Source organism: Megascapheus bottae, chromosome 15 (genome assembly GCF_031878675.1).
Source record: "Megascapheus bottae isolate mThoBot1 chromosome 15, mThoBot2.hap1, whole genome shotgun sequence".
Classification (NCBI taxonomy): Eukaryota; Metazoa; Chordata; class Mammalia; order Rodentia; family Geomyidae; genus Megascapheus; species Megascapheus bottae.
The window spans coordinates 37,640,590-37,667,498 of NC_143523.1; positions in this window are offsets into that span (position 1 = coordinate 37,640,590).

A 26,909-nucleotide genomic window follows, 5' to 3' on the forward strand; every position below is an offset into this window, starting at 1 on the left:
CAGGGCCTGAGCACTGTCCTTGAGCTTTCTCAAGGCTAGAACTCTACCATTTGAACCACTTCTGCCTTTTTTTTTTCCTATGCATGTGGTATCTAGGAATCGAACCCGGGCCTTCATGCACGCTAGGCAAGCACTCTACCACTGGACCAAACGCCTGGCCCCTTTGAATAAAATTTTAATGAATTAGAGTATTTTACATATTTTAAGGAAATTAAAAATATGCACATCTTTGATTCAAAGTATATTGGTTTAGGGGCTATAGTCAGAAGAATTTCCCAGAGATGTATGCAAAAATGTACAAATAAAGATACTCACCAATGCATTATTGATCATAGAGACTAGGAATAATTGAAATATAATAAACGATTGGTTAAGAAAAGTTTGGCCTAGTGGTAGAGTGCTTGCCTAGCACACACATAGACAGAGGTTTGATTCCCTGATACCACATACAGAAGTGGTCCCATGGCTCAAGTGGTAGAGCTCTAGTCTTGAAAAAGCCCAAGGACAGTCTTGAGTGTAAGCAGGTCTGGCAAAAAAAAAAAAAAAAGTAACTTTGGAAGTGGCACTGTGGCTCAAGGGGTGGTAGCCTTGAGCTGAAGAGCTCAGGCACAGTACCTAGGCCACGAGTTCAAGCCCCACAACTGACCAAAATAAAAGAAAAGTCTGTATCATTCACTGGGTAGAATATATTTACAGGAAAAAGTATACACACACACACACACACACACACACACACTGACACAAATGTATATATAATACATATAAAATATAGATGTTTATATGTATATTAAAAAAATTTTGAAGACATTTATCGATATGGTAAAATGACTATTTGTAGGAGTGAGAAAATGAATAGACTATCTTTTCCTATATGTTTCAATATTTTTTTCTGTGTTACTTTTATAATCTACAAACAAATGAAGCTAATACATGTGATGAATAAAAATTGAAATTTTTGGCAAGTAACTGAAAATGAAGAGTTAGATTATAGGGAGTGGTGTTCAGCAGTTTCTAGGCTCAGAAAAGAGTAAGATTTATGTAAAGCTCCTTGACCATAAATGTTTTAGTGATGTGTTGGACAATGCTAATGAAATTAGAAAACAGTACCTCTTCTTCTTTGTCTTATAGATGGTTTCTTTGGAGTTGAAATTCATTTTCCTTCTTTGATAAGTAGATGTTCCAAGTTCTTATTCTTTTATTGTTTTCCCTGACCACTTTTATTGCTTCTTTCCATAGACTGAAAGAAATTTGTCTACATTATGCAAAATTAGAAAAATATTAAAATAACCTATTAAGATAAATAGCAAAATGTGTCACAGTTTTATGGTGCTACTTTTCTTAACTTCATTAATTGAAAAAAAAAAAGACCGTGGTGACTGACTGTACTGGGTATGTTTAGGGGGTTAGTCTTTCCACTAGATTGGAGATAGAGTGGGATTTTTATGTGTATTTCTTCTCTCTGATGGCAAAATACAGCAACACAGTGACTATTACAGCAGTGCCAGCAGGAGCAGCCTCTGTTCTACTTAGTTTCAGAGAGTTCTGAATTGTAAGAGTTTATTTGACTTGTAATAAAACAAAGATGAAAAATTTAAATACTTCCCTAGTTCATGAGATTCCCCAGGTAAAACAGGATTGTTCTCTCTCATTTTTTGTTGTCGCTTGGGTTTCAATTTGAGTATAGATTCCTTCACCGAGGGGGTGAAAGAGGTTTGAAATGGCTGGAAGAGCTGTCCCATCGTGCCGCAATGTTCGGATGGTGAGCATTTATCAAAGATGATATAAAAGATCAAATAGTAGAGGGATATTCAGAAGCAAAAACAATACTCTTGGCTTCTGGTAATTTTTTTTCTCCTATCTCCATTCTTACGTTAATCAATTCTCTGTTACTATGACGAAAAAAAAAAAAACCAACTGTGATAATCAGCCTACAAAAACACCAAGGTTTTATCTTCACTTATTGTTCCAGTTCACTTGACTGTGTTGGAAGGCTGAAGCTCATGGCTGGATTCCATGGTGGAGAATACTATTTACTTCACAGTGGCTGGAAGTGAGAAAGAGGACCTTCTTTCATCCTCCCCACAGAAGGAAAACCATCTTACTTTAATGTTCTACATATGGGGAAAAGTGAGACGAGTTTTGATGGTTTCACTTACAGATTTTCAGTGGAGCAGACTTTTGGTAAGTATGCTTTGAAACTCTCATCATACACCTCATGTGACTAGTCCTCCAGAACAAATCTGTTATCTCCTCTACTTTATTAATATTCTGATAAAGATCTTCTGCATTATTCTCCTAAAACTCACATTATTAGTGTTGGTGGCTGTGGTTTTTCTTTTTTTTTTTTTAATAAGGGTTTCTTTTTGTTTGTTTTTGAGATGTCAATTTTTTAAAAATTGTTTATACATAGTATGTTGTACAATTCCATTTTGTCATTCATTTGTTCTTTGTTGAATTTATTAGACTCAATTGTTGATCATATTAATTTATCTAATAAGGGTTTTTAAATTCAGCTATCTGGCTCTGGTCTGACAGAAATTTTATGAAGTTGAGGGCATTGATTCAAGTCTGCTATTCTTGCTCCTTGGGTAAAAGAGGTCAGAGGATTACTGTTTGAGGACAGCCTGTCGTAAAAGTTCATGAGACTCCATCTTATTAAGCTATAGAGGAAACCCAGTGGCTGGGCAGAATAATGAGTTTTGTATCTCGGGGAGTTAAGGAAGCACAAAGAAAGGATTGAAGTCTAGTCTGGCCTAAGTACAAGGGAGACCCTGTCTTGAAAATAACCAGCACAAAGAGGAACTGGTGGGGTTGCTTACGCTGTAGAACATCTACTTAGCCAGCACAAGTTTAAACCCCAGAACCACCAAAACAAAAGAAAACAAGCAATTTTCAATGAAACCTCATAACCATAGAAGATTCCATTCATCCCTTTGCTATGGGGTTGATATCTATCTGTTCCTTTAATATCAACATGATGAAATCTCAAAGAAGAAGAGATAAAAGAAGATACCATGCTGCCATGTGTCGGATATAACCCACATTCCTCTTTGCCTTTAACTACGAAATATACTGAGTTCTAAGTTCAGAAAAATTGGAAGCTATCAATATTTAAAAAAGAGTATAATATATGGGCTAATAATTGTCTTATGAGAGGGAGGAAGACATATTATTTGATTGAGAAAGAAAGATATTGGTCAAATGTAAAATGGGGAAGACTGTGGATTCAGAAATTCAGTCACGAAGTTTGTTCAGTGGGCACACTCAGCAATGTATTTGCTAAAATTGTGATTGTTGCCTTACAAAAATAGGTGGTCATGAGTGGGCAATGCTTTCAGTATCAGAGTGTAAATACAAGTATATGTGAGGTTTTGAAGAACTAAGAACCTACTGACTTTCCTTTAGAAGAGAACCAGAGACAAGCAAAAAAGCTCAGGTACAGAGCTCAGGCCCTGACTTTATGCCCCAGGACTGGCATGCATGCATACAACACACACACACACACACACACACACACACACACACACACACACACACACACACACACACACACACTTAGAATTAGGGACCCCAAAAGCATGTGTAAATAGTATCATAGCCAGGTGTGCTGGATCGCGCCTGTAATCCTAGCTATACAGGAGGGTAAGATCTGAGGATTGAGGTTCAAAGCCAGCCTGGGAAATACAAAACTGAGAGACTTTTATCTCCAATTAATCACTAAAAACAGGAAATAGGGCTGTGGCTCAAGGGTAGGGTGGTAGCCTTGAGTTGTAGAGCTTAGGGACGGCACCCAGGCCCAGGGGTGCCTTGAGCACTTCAGCCTTTTTCTGTGCCCAGGCCAGAGTTCAAGCCCCATGACTCCCCCAAAAAATAGTATTGTAGAATTTATAGTCTTCTAGCTATAAATTCTTATAGCTCATATTGAAATGGTTCCTTCTAGAATGTTGGGAGCTTTTATGTATAAAAAGCAAAGCATGTTCTAACTAAGCATAATAACACTTCTTCAGTTTGCTTTTAATAATATTTTTATTTTCTACAGGACATTCAGTACTGTCAGTTATCATTATCAGAAGATCTGCTTCATACCAACACTGCCCTAGATATTTTACATGTAATACAAAAAATATAAAACAAAGTACTATATTTACCAATATGCCTTAATACATTTCAATATTAATGCATCTATTTATTTATTGTACACCCAACTAACAATCTTATTCTTTCAAGTGTGTCACTTAATATATAAAAATGTCAAAATCTAGACAGCCTCATGACTAGTCTGCATATGAGGAAGGCTTGTAAAGTACAAGCAGTGACTGTTAAATGTCTTTTCCAATGAGGCTTCAGTAATTTATACATTTTTGCACAAATGTTATGCACTGTATCATTATCAAAATGGGGGAGGAGAATATTTTAGGATTGTAAGTTGTAGAAATAGTAAGATTGACTTTTTAAAGACTAAAACAAGTGCTTAGAAAAATCAACTTTTCTTTAAGTAATCTCTCCTTTTAATTGTTCCTATGTTAGAGTTGTCAGGCATATTTCTATGTGCTGCAAGATCATTAGCAAGCTTGCTAAACCTCTGGAAACAGTGAAAATCTCACCCAGATGTGTTTGGATTTAGATTTTTCTACCAAATTCTATAAAGCAGATATAACTTTTTACTTGGTTTTTTTTTATTCTTTTCTCCCCCATATGAAAATAGAAACCTAGAGAAGTTAGTCATTTTACCAAGGACGTCAGGATTGAAGTCATGAGTAAAGTCAGATGTGGTCATGCGTAACCAATGTTCTTCACCTCCCTCTCCTGGATTCACACCCACGAAACCACCTGGAGCCATGGCCTCCTTGGGAGACCCTTTCCCTGACTTAACAAAGAAAGATAAGAAAAGAATATCTTTGTTGGGTATCTGACTTTGTTACCTAGCATATTGTAAATATGTTCATTTGTTTATTTGAAATAGGAAAGGGAAGGGGGGAAACAAGGTGCTTGGGAGAGGGTGGGAGGAGGGAAATGGGGACAAAAACATGAGAAGGGGTGTCAATGTGTGAGAAGTAATTCACCAACTATCTTGTGAATGTAACTGTAACCTCTATACATTAGAATAAAAAAGAAGATCTTTGTTGGTCACTGGTGGCTCATTTCTGCAATCCTTCCTACCTCAGAGGCTGAGATCTGAAGATCCAGGTTCAAAGGCAGCCCAGGCAGACAAATCTGAGAGACTACCCCCAATTAACCAGGAAAGCACGCACACACACACACACGTGTGCAATCCAGAAATAGAGGTATGGGTAGAGGTATAGTGGTAGAGTGCTAGACTCCAGTGAGTAAAAAAGCTAAGGAAAAGCAGGAGACCCTAAGTTCAAGCCCTGTGTTACACTATTGGGTTTCAGCAGCAGCCAACAGCGACAACAATGTCTAAAAAGAAAAGAGAAAAAAAATCTTATTTCTATGATTTACCCTCCAAAGGTATTGCCTCTATGCCTTTTTGGTCAGTCGGTAAAACTCAAACATTAGCAGCCCTTCACTTAGAACCTATTATACCGTTTAGAAAATCAGGCCAGTGAAATTCTTGTGCTACTCAGAAGAAACTCTTTATCAAAATAAGGAATTAGGATTGCTGTGAAACCTGCCTGTCAGCAAACTATGTGAAAGTCATCTGATTTGGGCAGAAGTGTGGACAGTATCTAATTATTCACCATCAACTCTGCTAAGTCTGAAATTTGAGCTGTCAAGGACCATCCTGGCTCTGGCTGCTGAAGTGCCTTCCATTTCCATTTCTCTCAGCATCGCTCTGCTTCTCTGATCAAACTTTTCTTTCTTCTTGTGCATTCTCAACAGTTTGAAAGTTCTGTACTTGGCAACCCAGGAAGAAGAGGACTCCAGGTCTGTCTCAACAATGCTTGCTCTCCTGTTGACCCTCCCACATTGCTTGCACAGTCCCTAGACTCTTGGTTAACATTTGTGTCATGCTCTGTCATGTCTCTGATTCCTGAAACCAACTTCCTATTAAGGCAAACAGGCCCTCTCCTCTGCTGCTGTTAAGTTGTTCCTTAACAGAACTGTCATATCTTTGATCTCAACAAAGTTCTTCTTGCCATTCAATTTTAGTTCTTGGAACACTGGCTCCTGGTTTTGGAAGAAAATTGTACATCTTTATATAAATTTGTTTATTTATTTTCATTTTAACTGTACATATTTATGACATAGAGTGTGAAACTGATGATTAAAGTCAGCCTGAGGTAAGTAAGAATGTTCTCAATATAGAGGTAAGCCCTAAAAAAAAAAGGGTCGTTCTCATATCTCCTATAGTGGTCAGATATGGTGCTGGGATTGTTCTCTTTCTTTTTCTGTCTCTCTCTCTCTGATTTTGTCCCTTCTTCAGTAGTATGTGTGTGTTTTAAAAGATATTCAGAACTCAGATTGAGTTTTATAATGATGTGATGTTACATGAACTTCTATCTAGATCTAAGTGTTTTCCTGTCTGTCTGTCTGTCTGTCTGTCTGTCTATCTATGTATCTATCTCTCTATCTCTCTGCCTACTTTATTGATATAGGCATACACATGTATGTGTAGTATTTATATGTTTCTCTCTGAAGAACATATTGTGACATTTTCTTATAAATGGACTATTGAATAAATGCTTTCTGGTGGGTTGATGGGAGACTCAGCCTTTTGTTCTTGGAGGAATTGGTGATGGCCTCTAAGAAGAAAAATTAAAGCAAGAGTCCCTGTGGTGATCTGGTATCACAGGATAGTCTAACTTGGAATTTCTGACTCATGCTTCAAACTTCTTATAACTGATAGCTGACTAGTGTTATGTTTCCACTGTAGCTATAACCAAATGATACTCCATGAATAGTGCATTTTTCCTATGAAATCGATAGACTTACAATTGATACCTAGTAGTACCTATAGAAAGGCGGCTGAGTGTATTGAGTTACCCTATCTTAACATTCCTGAAGGAATGCCAGGTATGTAATAAGAACCAGGTGAGCACTTTGACACTAAACAGTGCTGTGCCATCCATATTAATGGAGCTACTTCATAGGATATGTGAGATTAAATGTGTTAGACATTAGAATGCGTCCACTATTACTCAGCACATAAATGCCTCTGTGTAAGCTGTATTTTATCAGCAGTGTTAGAATAATTATTCTTAGTGAAAGTTTACCCTTCATTTCTAGTCTTGAGTTCTCTTTCTGTGCCCCCTTTCTGTCTCCTACCCTAGTCTTTCTTAGGAAAGTCACTCTCAATATTCCCCATTCTATCTTCTTGCCCTTTCCTAGCCATGCGTGTGTTACCTGCATATCTTTCACTTCCATTGTCTGTCAATTCCATGGGCTTCAGATTTTGGACTTTCCCCTGTTTTCCAGACCTGTCATGCTCACAGTCCCAACATCAGATCAGCTGTCTGAGGGTGGAGTGTCTTCCTGGCTTTGGAAAGAGGCAGCATGAGAATGGAAGTGCACTTGGTGAAATGCTGACTGCCAGATTGATCGCCACACTGAAGAGTTCTCCCAGTGAACAGAGAGGTTTTTATCTATCTTAGTCTTTCTTTTTCACTGACTGTAGTTAGCATTCTTTGTAACCTGCTGTGATTCAAGGGAAGATGTTTTAAAATTCTGTTAGAGAGAGACTTGCTTCTTGGAGTACAAGTTGATAATGGCTTCCTCATGGAACAAGATAAGAATGTCTTTAGCAAAGTTACACAGCATCCCTCTGAGTCACCTTATGCCCAACATTACCTCCAGTCCTTATAATAGCATGTTAAAAGTGATTACTACTTAATAAGTAAAATGAGAATTAGATTAGAAACACTATATAATAACTACTATGAGCTAGTGGTCACAAGGTACTTCCTAGATCATTTACCAGCATTTAGTTGAGTAGGAATACTTCTTCTCTGTGACCCCTTTCAAATGACTAGTCAAAATTCTCACCTTTATTTTCTCCCCAGAAACTGAAATCAGCAGCTTACGATGATGACCAGAACACAGACAGCCATCTAAAAGTTTCCACTTTTAGAGAGTTGTGAACACCACAGGTATTAATATCTGTTTTGTTTTCACAGCTACCAAAGGGTTGGAAAATAAATGAGAGGTGTTTCCCATTTGCATTTATTTTTATGACCTTTGAGAAAGCAACCAATCAGAGAGTACCAGAAGATAAGTATTCTTTATCCCCATGGGAGATATGACAAATTGTCCTTGTTTTAAAAATCTCAACTCCTCGAGAGAATAGATTTCCTGAATGAGAGCAGTCCCATCCCCAGGTAGTTATACCTCAGATGGAAGAGCCAACACAAATGCCTGAAAAATCTCTAGACCACATCTTAATTATGAGGTTCAAAGTCCTAGGCATTCCTTGACTTCAAATGACGTGTGTGTGTGTGTGTGTGTGTGTGTGTGTGTGTGTGTTTCTCAAAAGACACACATCTCAAAGACAATCACAAGAGTTTAAAGAAGAGAGGCTTCTTTTCCTAATTTTAAGAATTGCCTATACCATCTATATCTACAGCGTGTAATAGCAAGACCCCCTTAAAATTGTTTTAAGATTCAATTGATCAATCCTCTAATTTATGAAGGACTTAGAGCCAGACTCACTTTGATTTAGAGCAAGTGGCTAAGACTCACTTTGATCTAGAACAAGTGGCAATTTTTTTGGTTCTGAAGTCAATGAATTCATATCTATTAGATATCTTTCAACAAAACTTGGTTACTGCAATTTGATCCAAAGTCAGTTCTGAAACTGAAGTCTGAAGAACCAGGAAGCAATAAAAGTCCAGAAAAGTTATTAGGGAAAGGAGGTAGAAAGAAGGAAAGGAGGAGCAACTACATTTCCAGTGGATGATTGCAGGAGTAAGAGGAGGCTTGCTTAGAAACTGTGAGTCATGGGAAGACTTACATGTTGGAGTAATTTTGTGTAATTTGGGTGGAAGAATGACTATGTATTTACATTTATGTTGGGTAAAGAAAATAGAAAGGGCTAAAATCCCAGCATGGTTTTCTACTTCTGGGAGTGGTTGAGAATTTCCATGCTGTGGCATGTATCTCTGAGTGGTCTGGGATTAATGAAGTCCCTTCCATTTTCTCCCTTATTGTCCTCCTCCTCCTCCTCCTCCTCCTCCTCCTCCTCCTCCTCCTCCTCCTCCTCCTCCTTCTCTTCCTCCTCCTCCTCCTCCTCTTCCTCCTCCTCCTCTTCCTCCTCCTCCTCCTCCTTTTTAGTCTGGGGCTTAAACTCAGGGCCCTGGGCACTTTGTTGGGCTTTCTCAAGGATGGAGCTCTACCACTTGAGCACAGCTTTTTCTATGTATGTGGTACTAAGGAATCAAACCTGGGTCTTTGTGCACACTAGGCAAGCATTCTACCACTATGCCAAACTCTTGTCCCCTTCTTCTTCCTTGCTCTTTTAACTTGTTTCTTCTTTTTTCTTTGTGTGTGTGTGTGTGTGTGTGTGTGTGTGTGTGTGTGTGTGTGTGTGTCTGATGACATTGGAGTTTAAACTCAGGACTTCACCCCTGTCAAACAGATGCTCTATTACTCGAGCCATTCCTCTAGCCAAGGAGGGTTTTTGTTTAAAAAATAATTTTACTGTTATTATAAAGGTGTTGTACAGAGTGGTTACAATTTCAAAACTCAGGTAATGAATATAATTCTTTTAGATAAGGAGGATTAGTTTTGAGTGTAAGAGTATCAGTGATCAACTGGGAATTTTTAAAAAAATGTTTTAAATTTTATTGTAAAGGTGATGTACAGGGGGGTTATATAGTGACACGATTCAGAAAATGAATACATTTCCTTTTGCACAGTGTTACTCCTCTCACTCTCTCCTAGTTTTGCCCCTCCTAACTTTCCTCTCCCCCAAAGTTGTATAGCTCATTTCCATCATAGTATCTAGTTCTCTGGGAATTTTTGACAGTATTTGTTTCTTCTTTCTTTTGTCTGAACTTCTACTCTGTGCCCCCCTCCCTAGTAATCTGAGGCTGAAAGCATTGTTGGAATCAAAGGGATTTTGAGGATGGAAAAGGACTCAATAAATTTAGAAGAATACAGATTGATTTTCCTGAGGAGTCCAGTGGGTGGTAACGGAGATAATCCTTGGGAACCACAAGGTTAGCCACGATTATATAACTTAAGAAATTACTAAAAGAATGTAAGAGGTTACTCAAGAGACTTAAAATGCAGAGGGAGAACTATCTTGGAATCTGCCCCGAGGACATTCTGAATGGGTTCCAGGCACACCACACAGTTCTTTACTGATTGATGTTCTATTTAGTTAAATCCTGCTGTTTTGCACTTTCAATGCTGGCCTATAACTCCACAGAAATTCCTGGAGGCAAAATTAGCATCTGCCCCTTATTCTCCATCACCTTAAAGAATTATTGCTGAGGACTGAAAGAAAATGTTTTAGGAAATTGTGAGATGCTGACATCTGCACATCAATCAAAACTTTTTTAAAACAATTTTAATGGGTATTCAAAAGTATTTTTCAGTGAAATTTCAGATGGAGCTGAAACTAGTTGGGGTAAAATTACAATACTTAAAATGTTATTGGGACTGCCATGATTCTTTAAAGAATGTTAATAATCTCAGATGTCTGTGGAATTAGAAATGACTCCCTCCAAAAGAAAAATAAGATTTTGATTTGGGTTTCTTTGTTTGTATGCAGATTCAAAATTCTGATTCTTAGGATTTTTAAAAAAAAAGTCATGAGTGGGGGGAACTATGAGGCATAAGTGACCTTATTAAGGGATGCACTCGAAATGTAGAGTTTCAGTTTATTATAAATTGTCCAGAAGTTTTTTAGCTGAAACTCCCCTGAGACAGATCTATGTTTCCATCAGATTTTCATTAAGATCCATTTGTTTGAAACTCCGAGTGTTGTTCTGCTTTTGGAATGTCTTGAGAATCAATCATTCCATTTTATTTGCCCGAATGTCATGTGAATTTAAAAACATATGGTCAAAGGTTTGTGATTTGTATCCACAAGAAATCCTCCTTTACTGGATTTTGGTGGCTGTATATTTCAGTTACTGAGAAAAAAACTTAAATGGTATTTGTTTTATTAGGAGATGGGAGGACAAAAAGTTGGATTTGTTTGTAATAACTGCAGACTCTCTTGTATCATGATTACTTTTCATAAATTTCTCCCAGAGTCAGAATCACTCCCATGATAGGCTTGCTACTAATTTTTGAAAGTTAATGCTGCCTTAGACTAATAGCTGATTCTGCTAGTTTCTCTTTTCTAATATTCATCCCACTCTCTTTTGTTGAGATATAATTTCTTCAAGTCTCCATCGGGATATCATTAAGCAGAAAAGGGAATTCTGTAAAAGATTTCAAGCATTCACACAAAATATTTGAAAATTATAACTGGCCTCCCTCTTGCAAGAGTACTAAAACCCTTGGCCTTTAAGATTGAAGATAAAATTTTTTAATTCTTTTTTCCCCTTTTCCTGGTTTTATAGCTAACATTGGCTCTAATATTTGCCAAGTGTAATTCAGCCTTTCTGGTTACAGGCCAAGTTTTTACACTAAGCATTATGAATTTGCAATGAATTCATAACATTTAGTATTCATGGTAATAACACTGATCATTATGAAAAGATTTAATATTCATGAGGGTTACACTGTTATTTTCTCAGGTGTCATGATAATTTTTAATAATAATTCAGCATTTGTTAATGGGTATTTGGCATAATAGAATAGGATTCCAGAGTTTTGGTTAAGGAATGTTAGAGGAAAGAAAGCAGGGCATTAATACTAATTTTAAAGCTTGATCTTCCATGAGAGCATTTGATCTGTATTATTCTCTATTATTAAAACAAGCTGTTTCTATTCAACAATTTGCAATGTCAACCAAATTTCTCCATTGCATGTGCACGTTGATGACTGTACTGCTTATAGTTCAAAAAGAGGAGGGAAAACAAAAATATATGCAAGTCCATTTTTCTGGGGGAGGGGAAATACTTTGAGTATTTGTGTCAGGCTTGGCCTTTGTCTCCTTAAATTTTTTTTTTTAAATAGCGCATACACTTCAGAGTATATCCTCCCCTCCCCCGCCCCTTCCCGGCCCCTGTAAGCCATCTGTTTCTTTGCAATTGGGGATGGCTGAATAATTTCTTGAGGAATTGCTGACAAGATGTGGCCCAGGAAGAGTAATCCAGCAGGACTAGATTTCTCATTAAAATCACTAAGCTCAGCTGTGTTATAGCAAGCTCTTGATTTAAGGTGGTTAGCCTGGGCCAGTGGAGGTCAATGGCTAGCAGCTACTTATTATTATTTTGTTTCCTAAAAATGAAACTGTGAAATCTGTGTACATACTCTGGAAGTGATTCTGGGTACAGGATCATTTAGGAGCTAAATATGTCACTTGTCCCTAAAGGATTTTTTCTTTTTTTTTTGGTGGGTCATGGGACTTAAACTGTGGGCCTGATTGTGGTCCTTGTGAGCTCTCTTCAGCTCAAGGTCACTGCCCTACTCCTTGAGCCACAGCTCCACTTCCCTTGTTTTCAAGTGGTTAATTGGAGATAAGAATCTCACGTTCTTTAGTGCTTGGGCTGGCTTTGAACCTTGATTCTCAAATCTCAGCCTCCTGAGTAGCTAGGATCACAGGCCTGAGCCATCGTGCTCAGCTCTTAAGGAATTAAAAAAAAATCAGTATCCTTTCCAATTGACTTCTCTCCTCACTTGAGATAATCACCATGGAGAGGGGTCAATGCCTGCTTCACATTACTTTACCTCAGACTTCAGTTGTCCTTCCTTTCCAGCAGGATAGGATGGGTAGTTGTTTTCTAGGATGGGTAGTTGTTTTCTTGGAAATGATCCATGGTCTTTGAGCAGCACCTGAACTTTTTCTCCAATTACTCTTGAACTACCCATGGATGGAGCAGAGGAGGTTTAGAATTAGTAAAGACACAAGCAAGGTAGATTGTAATACCAACTTTATTTACCTTACTTCATGCTCACAGTAAAACCATGACATCAATAGTGTTATTTTACTCATCTTTTTTTTAACAGATGAGGAAATTGAGGCTCATATCCTTTAATATCTTGCCCCAAGCACATAGCTAGCAATTAATAAACTGAGGATTGTATCATATTACTACCTTTTTTTTTACCATAGTGTCTACAACTCTATATACCTGTGATGATAGTGTGTCCAGAAATGCACTCAACTGACCACCAAGATTAAATGCAGCCAGAGTGACAGTTAGAAATGACATCTTGCCCCTCCCCTTAGAATTACTAAGTGAGAATCACTGGACTGGTAGATGTCTGGAGTTTTAAACAAGCTCCCTTGGTATTTCTGATACATGCTAAAATATGAAAATCACTGTCCTACAGCATAATAAACGTTATTTCATTAATTGGGTCATTAAATATCGAACATTTACAGTAATTATAGAGCTTAGAGTTGAGCTGAAGCAAATTTAAAGTAAATATCTAATGCAATGGTGAAAGTGGGAGAGTGTGGAACTGAAGCCCAGAATAAAGAAATTAGAGCATGGGTCATCTATGGATGGTTGCTATCAAATTCTAGTATGGTAGCATACTAGAATGCCTTAAGTAGACAGCCTTAAGTAGAACCAATCCTGTACTATTTCCTGGCTGACCTAGTCGAAAGCTGATCCAAGCATTCTGTGTGCCCATTTGCTACAATCTCTTATTTCTCTGGGGAAAACTAGAAGTTGTATATATTATGCTTCTCATTTTAAGCACTGTGAATTGTAGGTATCCAGGCAGTCACTGTTCCAATTAATTATTCACTATGTCACATCACTCCTTACTTCTTCTGTAAAAATGTAACTAAATTTTTGGGTGACATCTCTCAGGATATACCACATATTTGATTTTCCATTCAGATCTTTTCAGGTAAAGCAGAGACTATTTGGATTTTAACATGTACATTGTTTCTGTTGAATGTAGTAAGGTTGGCAAAGGAGAGACAGATTTGAACTGGCTTTTGAAGGGGAAAAGAACCACTATTATAAAGTGATGGTGGTATCTCAAAGATTCCAAGGACTAACTGGCTAACAAATTATAGGATGCAGTCAGAAATATGAACAGAGTTCTCCGAATTTCTTTCTTGTCTTGAAGCTTTGTGCTGAAGCCCTGCCATTCTTGTCTCTCCTATCCTTAGACGGATAGAAGGCAGCTGTGTCACACATGGCTATCTTTTATCTTCTTTATATGAAGGATTAGCTCAGATTGTTTCTTAGAGCCCCTTCCCTTAATTACAAGGGAAGACAGTCTGGTCTAGTTTGGGGTATCATTGCCAAGTAGTGAGAACAAGGCATTGGGATGCATGTGAGATCTTACATCTGACAGTGTAGGAAGGCGATTCTTACTCTTTAGAGGGATGAAAGATGGTCTACAATTTACTTGTTTAAGAAGTGAAATGAGTGCACTTTGACATTGTTTCTGAATTTTGTTTTCTCTCTGCATGAAAAGGAGTGACGGGTAGCACTGGGGAGATAAAATTTTGCATAGCAAAGAAAGCACAGTCTGTTATTACAATCTTTGATAGCAGTTTTTCCCTTGATGAATGTTTACTTTCTTAAGGTTAATAGTATCTAACTCTGCAAAAACCAACCAATAGAAACCATATTATCTATGAGAAACATGGATTTGTATGAAAGGCATCTTACAATTAAGTTCTAAAGATTCGATACTATCTATGTAGCTTTTTATACATAACTTTTTAATATCATATTGAAATAATATTCATCAGTTATGAAAAGAGTAGTTTCTAATTCCACTTTGCATCAAGTGATGGTAGTTTATGCTTATTCTATCTCTAGTGTCATGCCAACTAGGGCTCTTGTGCAATAGAGCAACATATTTCTCTTAGTTATTGCTATCCATCTTAGTGGCCAATATTTATAAAGCAAAGATAAAAACCAATGCTATCCCTTTATGGCATACCCAGATGTTGGTCTGAAGTACTAGGACTGGGGATCGACGGAAGATGGCGATGGTTCAGGGTGAGATATACTGAGCTCCTGCCAAGATTCATGTACTGGCAGTGCAGGAGACAGTCCTCTAACAGAAATTGATCCTAAGTAAGCTTTAGGACCACAGAGAACCCAGGCAGAGAGGAAAAAAAGGAAGACAAGCAGCGCAAAAAGAGAGTGTGGAGCTCCCCCGTGAAGTGGCCGGGGAAACAAAGGCTCTTCTGAATCAGAGCAGAGAAAGTGCTCCACAACAGCGCAGACTCGCCAACTGCAGACAGAGCCACACAGAGCCTGCGCGAGCCCAGAGCTGACACCTGGCCGTGCACAGACATGCCAGCTTCACGGAACCGGAGAACCCAGCAATTTGTGAGTAGCTCTGAGAAGATTCCACTTCTGCTCTGGGAATAGCATTGGGAGGGAGCCCCCCTCCAGCTGAGAGCAGCGCCATCTTGACTGCTGGCAATGACCCAGGGCAAAGCAATTGGAGCCTGAGAGGTGTTGCTCAAGCTCCATCATTCTAACTGGCAAAGGATTTCCCAGAGATCCCTTAGCCAGAAATCCGGCCCCAGCGCTGCTGAAGTCCATCCCCCTGTGCCGCCCGCAGACCTGGTAAACAAAGCTGCCCGGGGATCTTTCAGCTTTGTTTTACCAAACAAGCAATCTCATCCGAAAAACTGCAAAGCCAAATCACAAGAGAAAAAGACTTTGTGAAGTGTTTGGATCCCGAATTTAATGGAGACACAAGTTTCCTATCCTGCCCCCCGACTCACCCCCCCAAAAAACCTGAAGAATACCCTTTTTTAATTTTTTACCCCATTTCATTTGCATTTTTAAATATTCTTATTTTTCTCTTTGCCATTTAACCTACACCTTTTTTTCTAATGTTATGATTCATTTTTTTTTCTTTTTTTTCCCCTCTCTTTTCCCACAATCCTGCTGTCACTGTAGTCGTTCCTAGAAACACAGTGATAGCTCTGGGTATAGTCTGAATAAAAATGATATCCATATTGATAGTCACCTGCTTTTTAAACTCTGGGTTCTCAACCCTAGTATCTCTTGGGTAAGCACTCAGAACAGTGAGGAGTCTCCAACCACCTTTTTTCTTTTCTTTTTGTTTTTGTTTTTGTTTTGTGTGTGTGTGTGTGTGTGTGTGTGTGTTCTGTTTTCTTTTCTTTTTGTTTCTTTTTTCTCCTGTTTTCTTTTCTTTCTTAAATTGGTATCATTGAAATCTCCTATATCAACCTCTCTCTTTTCTCTATACATTCTTCTTATTACTCTTCTTATTTTGATAAGTTTTATTTACGTTCATCTAAACTTTCTACACAAATACTCTACCTGTCTATCACCTTAGGTCAGTTATCCTTACATGATACCCTTTCTTCATTACTATAATATTCTTACACTCCTGTATTATTCTTTTCCTACCTCCCTTGTCGTTTTTCATATTATTTTTCTATCTCTGGTCCTCTGTTCATCCTTCAACTCTTATAATGCATGGATCTATACCTGATGGTTGTTGAGCAATGCTATGTATCTAGGTGTTCAATTATACTCTAGGTCCAGAGGGACTTAAATACAATAGAGATTGGATTGAGGGGCTTATTGTTTTGATCATAAATTGGTCATCTGTGATTGTATTAGATTTGTATGTAAGTGTACAAAAAGAAAGAGAGAGTGTTATAACCAATCTAAAAGAGCTAAATATCTATTGTCAGCCAACTAAAAAGGTCTAGGTTGGTTATATCTGAAAAATTATAATCTTGTTTAGTATTAATCTTGCTCCCATCCTCAAATGGGCAGAACAAGAAACTCAAGAAAAATGTCAAATCAAGGAATAGTATTTCCCACCCAAAATAATCAGGCAACGGACCAGTCAGTGGCAATTCTAGAGGAGAGTCTTCCAAGTGCTATACAAATGCAATTGATAAACATCATTAATGAAAAATGTAAAAACATAAAGAAAAAGATAAGGGAGGAAGTCACAGCTAAACAAGAGGAAACCATAAACAAGGTGATATGTGAAAAAGGGGAAGCCATAAAGGAGGCCATAATAAAGGTTTTTCAAAGAAAAATGGACGGATTCATAGATTCCACAAACAAAAAGGTGACTGAACTCCAATAAATGTCCAAAGAGAATAGAGCTGCTGAGCTAACCACTCAAATGGAAATGAAGGAGTTAAAGAAATCCATACATGATCTAAAACAAGAGATGCAAGGCATCAAAAATGAGCAATTAGAAGCAAGGGAGATGAAGAATAAAGTAGATAGCTTTGATAGCAGGTTAGACAATGCAGAAGAGAGAATTTCCGGGGTCGAAGATAATTTAGTTATTATAGAAAAAGAACAGAAAATGAGACAATTCAAATCTAGGAAATATGAGAAAACGCTACAGAAGGTCCAAGATACAATTAGGAAGCCTAATTGAAGGCTAATTGGTATTGAGGAGGGTCTAGAGAAAGAGGTCAATGGTATTGGAAATATACTTCAGGGAATCATCTCAGAAAACTTCTCAAATATCCAGAAGGGCAGGCCCATCCAGATACAAGAAGCTTTTAGAACCCCAAACAGACCTGACCAGAAAAGGACATCCCACCGCCACATTGTAATCCGAACTGGATCAATAGAGGTCAAAGATAGGATCCTAAAAGCAGTCAGGGAGAAGAAAACAATCACCTATGAAGGCAAACCAATCAGAATAAGCCCAGATTTCTCAGCAGAGACCATGCAAGCAAGAAGAGATTGGAACGATATATACCATGCCCTGAAGTCAAATAACTACCAACCAAGAATACTGTACCCAGCTAAGCTCTCATTCATAACTGAGAGAACAATAAAAACATTCCATTGCAAGGGAAAGCTTCAACATTATGTAGCAACAAAACCAACACTACAGAAAATTCTCAAAGACATTCTACACATGGAAAACCAACACAAATGTAATACAGAGAAAGACATGGCACTTAAAACTCATAACATCTAAGTACAACAAAAACTATCAAGACACAGGCCCTAAGGAAAGCTTGTAAAAATGAACTAATAAATATTTCTCAATCCTGATTCTCAATATCAGTGGACTTATCTCTCCAATTAAATGGCATAGATTATCTAGTTGGATCAAAAAGCAAGAGCCATCGTCCTGCTGTCTTCAAGAGACACATCTTACCCAAAAAAACAAACACCTTTTGAAAATGAGAGGTTGGAATAAACTCTATCAAGCTAATGGCCCCCCATAAACAGGCTGGAGTTGCCATCCTCATATCAGATAAAATAGACTTCAAACTAAAATTAGTGAGAAAAGACAAAGAAGGTTACTACATACTACTAAAGGGATCTTTCCTCCAGGAGGACATAACCATCCTAAATATCTACACACCGAATCCCGGAGCTCCGAACTTCATCAAGCAAACTTTACCTTCACTGAAACCATACATAGATGGAAACACAGTGATTTTTGGTGACTTTAACACACCACTCTCACCTTTGGACAGATCAATAAGGCAAAAACTCAACAGAGAAACCTTAGAACTGAACAACTATTTAGACCAACTAGATCTAACAGACATCTGCAGATTATTCCACCCAGCAACAACACAACATACGTTTTTCTCAGCAGCACATGGAACATATTCCAAAATAGACCATATTTAAGGCCATAAAACAAACCTGGACAGATTCAGAAACACTGAAATTATTCCCTGGACTTTCTCAGAACACAAGGGCATCAAATTGGAACTGAACACACAACTTCACCAACGAAAACCCTATAACCCATGGAGATTGAACAACACATTGTTGAATCACCAATGGGTCATCGAAGAGATCAGAACAGAAATCCAACAGTTTATGAAATTTAACAATAAGGAGCACACAAAATTCCAACTCCTTTGGGACACAGCAAAGGCAGTACTCAGAGGAAAATTTATAGCTCTGAGTGCCTACAATAACAAATTGGAAAAATCGCAAACCAACAATTTAATGTGTCACCTTAAGCTCCTGGAAAAAGAGCAACAAACCAACCCTAATCCCACTAGAAGGAAGCAAATTATTAAAAATCAAAGCAGAATTAAATGAATTGGAATCCAAAAAAACTATAGAAAGAATCAACAAAACAAGGAGTTGGTTCTTTGAAAGAATTAACAAAATTAACAGACCCTTAGCAAATCTTACCAAAAAAAGAAGGGAGCATACCAAAATAAACAAAATCACAGACGAAAATGGTACTATCACAACAGAAATTACTAATATCCAGAGTATCATGAGGGAATATTTTTCAAACCTTTACACCAACAAATTTGAGAATCTAGAAGAAATGGATGGATTCCTAGCCAATATTAACATACTGACACGGAATCAAGAAGAACTAACCCAACTAAACAGGCCTATTTCAAGCACTGAAATAGAAATGGCAATAAGAGACCTTCCACCTAAGAAAAGCCCAGGGCCAGATGGATTCACACCTGAATTCTATAAGGTCTTCAAAGCAGAGCTCACACCAATACTCCTCAAGCTCTTCAACGAAATTGAAAATGAAGGTTCTTTACCAAACTCATTCTATGAAGCCAGTATAACCATCATCCCCAAACCAGACAGAGAGTCATCAAAGAAAGAGAACTATAGATCTATTTCTTTGACGAACACCGATGCAAAACTTCTCAACAAAATACTGGCCAACCGTCTACAACAACTCATCAAAAAAATTATACACTATGATCAAACAGGTTTCATAAAAGGGAGGCAAACCTGGTTCAACATATGCAAATCAATTAATCTAATTCAACACATCAACAGGAGCAAGGACAAAAATCACATGATTGTCTCAATAGATGCAGAAAAGGCATTTGACAAGATCCAACACCCCTTTATGTTAAAAGCTCTGGAGAAACTAGGAATCCATGGAACATTCCTCAACATACTAAAGGCTGTGTATGACAAACCCACAGCTAGTATTATACTTACTGGCGAAAAGCTAAAGCCATTCCCTCTAAAATCAGGAACGAGACAAGGATGCCCTCTCGCTCCATTCCTCTTTAACATAGTACTAGAATTCCTAGTCAGTGCAATAAGGCAAGAAGCAAGCATAAAGGGGATCCAAGTAGGGAAAGAGGAAGTAAAACTATCCCTCTTTGCAGATGACATGATCCTGTATTTAAAGAATCCTATAGACTCCACTCCCAAGCTCCTTGAGCTGATTCAAAACTTCGGAAGGATAGCAGTGAGAGGAATGAGGCAACAATCAGGAAAGCAACTCCTTTTGCAATAGCCTCAAAGAAAATAAAGTACCTAGGAATTAGCTTAACTAAGAATGTAAAGGACCTTTTTGATGAAAACTTTAAAACCCTGAAAAAGGAAATTAAAGCAGAACTGAGAAAATGGAAAAACCTCCCATGCTCCTGGATTGGAAGAATCAATATCGTGAAAATGACAGTCTTGCTAAGGGCTATCTACAAATTCAATGCAATACCCATCAATATCCCAATGTCATTCTTTAAAGAAATAGAAGAGGCAATCCAAAATTTCATATGGAATAATACAAGACCCGTATAGCAAAAACACTTCTTAGCAGAAAGAACAGCACAGGAGGTATTTCAATACCAAAACTTTAGACTCCATTACATAGCTATAGTTATCAAAACAGCTTGGCACTGGCACAAGAACAGGCCTGAAGACCAATGGAATAGAACTGAGGACCCAGATATTAAACCACAGACCTATGGCCACCTAATCTTTGACAAGGGAGCCAAAAAAATAGAATGGAAGAAAGACAGCCTCTTCAACAAGTTGTGCTGGCAGAACTGGTTAAGCACCTGCAGAAAACTAAAGTTGGATCCTAAGACCTCGAGGTAAAAGCTGACAATCTGAAAACTTTACAAGAAGGAATAGGAGATACACTAGGTCTCCTAGGCACAGGTTGAAACTTTCTTGATAAGGACCAAGAATCACAACAAATCAGAGAAAGGCTGGATAAGTGGGACTGCATTAAACTGCAGAGCTTTTGTATGGCAAAGGACATAGCTAGTAAACTAATTAGGAAGCCTACAGAGTAGGAGAAGATCTTCACCAACCAAACAACAGACAAAGGCCTCATATCTAAAATATATCAACAACTCAAAAAATTGAATCAATCCAAAACTAATCTCCAAAGTAACAACCATCCCATTAAATGATGGACCAAAGACTTAAAGAGAGTCTTCTCTGAAGAAGAAACAAAAATGGCTTATAGACACATGAAGAAATGCTGAACATCTCTGGTCATAAAAGAAATGCAAATCAAAAGAACTCTAAGGTTCCACCTCACTCCAGTTAGAATGGCCAGGATCAAGAAAACTAATAACAACAGATGCTGGAGGGGATGTGGCCAGGGGGGATCACTACTACACTGTTGGTGGGAGTGCAAACTCATTCAACCACTATGGAAAGCAGTATGGCAGTTCCTCAAAAGACTAAACATAGAGCTCCCCTATGACCCAGCAATTCCACTACTTGGCATTTACCCAATCATCCAGAAACAAAGACATACTAAATCCACCAGCACAACAATGTTCATTGCAGCACTATTTACCATTGCAAAGATATGGAACCAACCTAGATGTCCCTCAGTTGATGAGTAGATCAACAAGATGTGGTATTTATACACAATGGAATTCTATGCTGCTGTCAGAAAGAATGACATTGCCCCATTTGTTAGGAAATGGAAAGACTTAGGGAAGATCATATTAAGTGAAGTAAGCCAGACTCAAAGGAACTTAGGCTCAATGGTTTTCCTCATTTGTCATAATCAGTAGAAACCTTGGGCTCTACTAGCAGAGATTTGCAATAGAGCAAAACCCTGATACAAAAGGCCATATAGTAGGACGCTGAATGAAAGGATCTCTAGGATATAGAAACATAAGCCATATAATGAATGATTGTTGTTCTTAAGGTACTAAGTTTTCTCTCATCTTTTTTGCTGTCCCTTGGTTATCTCATATTGTTCCAGTATCTCACTTTGTTACCTGATATATCGGATATATTTGTATTTGGTTATTTGAAATTGGATAGGGAAGGGGGGAAAACAAGATGAGGAGTGGTGGGGGGGGAGGGAAATGGAGACCAAGACATGTGAAAGGGTATCAATGTATGGGAATTGATGCACCATCTATCTGGCATATATTATGTAACCCTTCTATTAATTACAATGAAAATATATGAAAAAAAAGAAATAGTAGGACTGATGTTTTCTTCAGTTGGATTGTAGATGTATTCTGGGACAGATTTGATGTTTTATTCAATTAATATTTAGTGTCTGTGTCACAGTCTAAGGTCTAGTGCTTTTGGGCTTGTCTTATACACCTATGTATGTATAATGTATGTGTATGGGATAGGAGGCAGGAGTATAATTAAGTCTATTTAGAAAGCTTTCTCTCACAAAATATATTTTTGCACCTTGAGAAAAATTAATATTTCAAAGGGCATGTGTATAAACCTAACACTTATTTTCAAGCTTCTTTATGGATTACTTTTTTCAATTAGAGTGTTCATTCTTTTATTATTTGCTTTTTCTGCCATCCAAAATTTAATTAAGAACTTGTCGAGTAACAAGTGCTTGTAGATTTCTTAACTGACTCTAACTTGATCATTCTCACAATCCCATGATTATCATTTTACAGATGATGAGACTAAGGCTAAAATAATTGCTCCAAATAAATTACAGGCTAGAAGATTTCCAGAGGAAAAAATGTATAAAGCACATTCTAGACATACCACTTTTGACTGGAATGGTTTATGGAGGAGAGAAGAGTAAGTAAACTCAGAGGGCTTTCTTGAGCACTGTGTAGATGAGCTTTTATTGCAGTGATACAATAACTAAAACTATAATGACTTGCTAGAGAAATTACTTATCATTCACGTCCCATAAAGAGTTCTGGTTGTGGGCTGGGAGTTTGTCCTAGAGGTAGAGTGCTTGCCTAGCATTCAAGAAGATCTGGGTTTGATTCCTCAGTACCACATACACAGAAAAAAAAACCTGGAAGTGGTGCTGTGGTTCTAGTGGTAGAGCACTGTTCTTGAGAAAGCCCAAGGACAATGTTCAGGCCCTGAGTTCAAGCCTCAGGACTGGCAAAAAAAAGAGTTCTGGTTGTCCATGGCTGATGCTAAATCTGACTAGCCTTGACTTGGACAGCTGTGTCATTTGTTTCCCAAACCCATGCTATAGGAAGACCCAATCTACGAGACGTGTTATTCTCTTGGTAGTAGCAGTAGAGGCAGTGATTTCAACCTTGCTTTAACGTAATTTAGGACTGATTCCTTCCATTCGTATTTCTCTGGGTCACACAAACTTAGCATGACCAAGTTAAAAGTACTGTTTCATATGTTGCTTTTTCTACCGCGTGGCACTAAAAAAGCACTCAGCAATGGTGCAGATATGAAGTATATTGTGTATGTCATATACATAAACTTTTTTCTTGCCAGTCCTAGGCTTGAGCTCAGAGTCTGAGCACTGTCCTTGGACTTTCTCAAGGCTAGAGCTCTACCACTTGAGCCTCAGCATCATTTCTGGCTTTTTTCTAAGTATGTGGTAAAGAGGAATCGAACCTGAGTCTTCGTGCATGCAAGGCAAGCACTCTACCACTAGGCCAAACTCCCAATCCCTATATAAACATTTTATATGTATAGCATTTTGTAGAAAGAGAATCAAATACTGGAGTAATAATCTCTATCTTACTATGCTAAGGAGCTTGGAGCTAAGAAGTTTTTAAATAGACAATGAAAATTTCTTAAAAGTTTGAAAGAATCTTGGTGTATCTTCTTTTAGATTAATGAGCAAACCAGTGAGATTTGTTGCTTTTTATATCCTTTATAAGATTTTTTGTATGCCAGACGTATATAATAGGAACCATAATTTGTTAAGCATAGTATAAACTAAACTAACAAGTCTTTAATGGTCTTGGGTTGAGCTCTTTACATTATTACTATATCACTGATGGACAAGTCATATTGGGGAGCATACATATTTCTTGGTCTAGAAATATGCATGTGAGTTATATGGGAGAGAGGAACCTGTGTTGTCTAGATCCTGGATTTCCCATTTCAGATTTGTGACAAAGTATGGTTCTTTCTCTATTTTTAAAAATCTCATTCTCATATTGGTGTGAAAGGAATGTTTAAGCATAAAATCCCATCAAGATTATGCCAGGCTGGAATCTTACCTACTAGCTACTCAGAAGGATGAGATTTGAGGATTCCCAAAATGCAGACAGGAGGTATGGCTCAAGTGGTAGTCCTGTACAAGAAGCAGAGCAAGTGCTCTATTCTCTGACTTTGAATTCTGTGTGTGTGTGTGTGTGTGTGTGTGTGTATGTGTGTGTGTGCATGAAACACACACATACACACATACGCACACACAAATTTATAAATTCTCAGTCCTTGGCTTTTTGATGCATACAATATTGGATTTGGGAAATGAAGATTGCTGCTTTCTCTTTTGCCATTTATTCATTTGTATAATTAACCTGTTTGTAAATTACCTAGGATACTGGATAAGTAGTAGTATGTTTTTGCACCTGTGAGTTTCAGTCATTATTGAAACTAATAAGTGGACTCAAATGATGTGCATGAATGTAAAAAAAGTCTATGTCATGGCACACATTCAGCACATTCAGTAACAATTAGCAAGAAAAGGACTGAGTTATGCTGTAGAAAACCCAATCCAGACAATGTTCTGTCCATCCTCACCTCACACATGAGCAGAATTTGCCTCTTTGGCTTTGGACAGAAGGATAGAAGTAGAATGAATGAACCAAAAAGTGAGTTAAAGCTGTGAAACAGAAAAGGACGGAGACAAACGATAGAAGACTACTACATATTTGTATAAAATGGGCATAATGAAAGCACAAAATAATATTTTTTAACGCTAAATGCATTTGCCATCAGCCTAGAACAGGCTGGCAGAAAGTTTCCTCTTGGTAGTACACTCTGCCCTGAAATGTACATTTTATACTGTCTACGTCATTGGCCAGAAACCCAAACCTGAAAGCGAAATCAAAGCAAAAAGGGAATCTGTGTTTCAGGGTCAACGAAGTAGTAAAACTTTGCCAGATCTCCTGATATAGACAGTTTTCAACCAGAAAGAATTCCTCTTACAGGCTTAGTGGTCAGATTCTCAGCCTTTTAGAACCAAGCCATAGCCACCCTTTCTGAACACATCTATAGGGAATGGAAGAATTGAAGTTTAATCAGTCCTTGGTGTCTTGGAGTCTTCTGTTTCCTAGGTCACAGGGGACTCTTTACCATTGTTAGTTAAAGGCTTGATAACTGTGTTCTGTTACAATATAATTAACTATTTGATTAATTACTTCAGCTTTATTCCACAGTGTATGCAATTTCCTCAAATCAAAGAGTTTGTCTCAGCACAGTGTCAAGAAACATAAAGACTTAAGGCTCACTCAAGCATCAATTCAGAGCGAATGTAGTCTCCCTGACCCTTGAGGCTGCTGCATGGGTAAAATGAAACAAACTTTTTTTTTTTTAAAGACACTGCAGCAACTGAGCAAAAATGACAATAAAGTGAACTAAGCAGAACGATATAAGCTTCTATCTCTATTCTAAGTGAGAGCACTGGATTTCTGGTCCTGGTCTTCATTAAAGGTAGAGGAATAATGACAATCTGTAAGAAAGAGGTTAAGGTGTTGAATAAATTCAGAGAAAGTTTTCCCAGTTATTGAACATTTCCTGATTATTTTTTTTCTTCTTCTTTTTTAAATTGTAGGGGTAATGTATAGAGGGGCTACAGTTACATTCACCTGGTAGTACTGGTCACTGTTTTTTGTTTGTTTTGTTTTGGGGGTCATAGAACTTGAACTCTGGTCCTGGGTGCTGTCCCTGACCCCTTAATCTCAAGGATACCACCCTACCCCTGGGCCTGGGTATTGTCCCTGAGCTTTCAGCTCAAGGCTAGTGCCCTATCCCTAAGCCACGGCCCCTCTTACCATTTTCTAGTGATTAATTGGAAATAGGAATCAGGTCCTTTAGTGCCCAGGCTGGCTTTGAACTGCAATCCTCAGATCTCAGACTCCTTAGTAGCTAGGATTACAGATGAGAACCATCTCACCTGGCTTCCTGGTTACTTTTTGTGTACCAGATACATAAATAGTAAAAGTGAAAGTGTTTCACTAGGGAGACACAGACTTTTGTAAAATAGATTGCGATATGCCTACATAGTAGTAAATGGCAAAAATAATTGTGATGTGGTTAATATGGTCAGACAAGAATAATAAAGGACATCAGGAAAAATGAATCTAGAATAATATTTCATTTAAAAAATGAAATAATAACCTAAAATAATCTTTAAAAGGAAGATCTCAGAAGAAAAATAAGAATGAGTTGGAGGGATGGAGGTCTGAGTAACTTCATGCTAACTTTCTGTGTCATGATGATTGGTTTTACCATTAGCACTAAGTGGATCAGGATGGAGGAAGCCATTGTTTCATCACAGTTCTTGCTGTTTATTGTCTCAGTGTCTTCACCCATAAAACCATGTTAAAGATGGCTACCTGAACCCAGATTTCTCTTCCATAGCATGGATTTGTTGTTTTGGAAACTTGCTGATGGAAGCATTACTCCCATTGGTTTTTAGCTGCAGTTGAGCCAAGTCCATTTGACTAGTTCCGGCCCATGACACACAAACAGATCTGATGTGCATCACTTCCAGGTTGAGACTCTCAGATGTTTTCTTGTGCTCTTTCCTTCTTGCAGCATTTATGGTGAGATGGGGATACCACAAGAAAATCTCCAAGCCCTGGCTACATTAGACTCCATATCAGCAAGATGGAAAGTATTGAGTCACTGAGCTTTGGGGTCATGGATTACAAGAGTTAACCTACCATAAATATTACAAAACTGCAAAGAGGTATTGGATTTCTTAAACACAATAGAGTGAAAAAAAATTAAAAAATTTGAGTGCTAGACAAATGT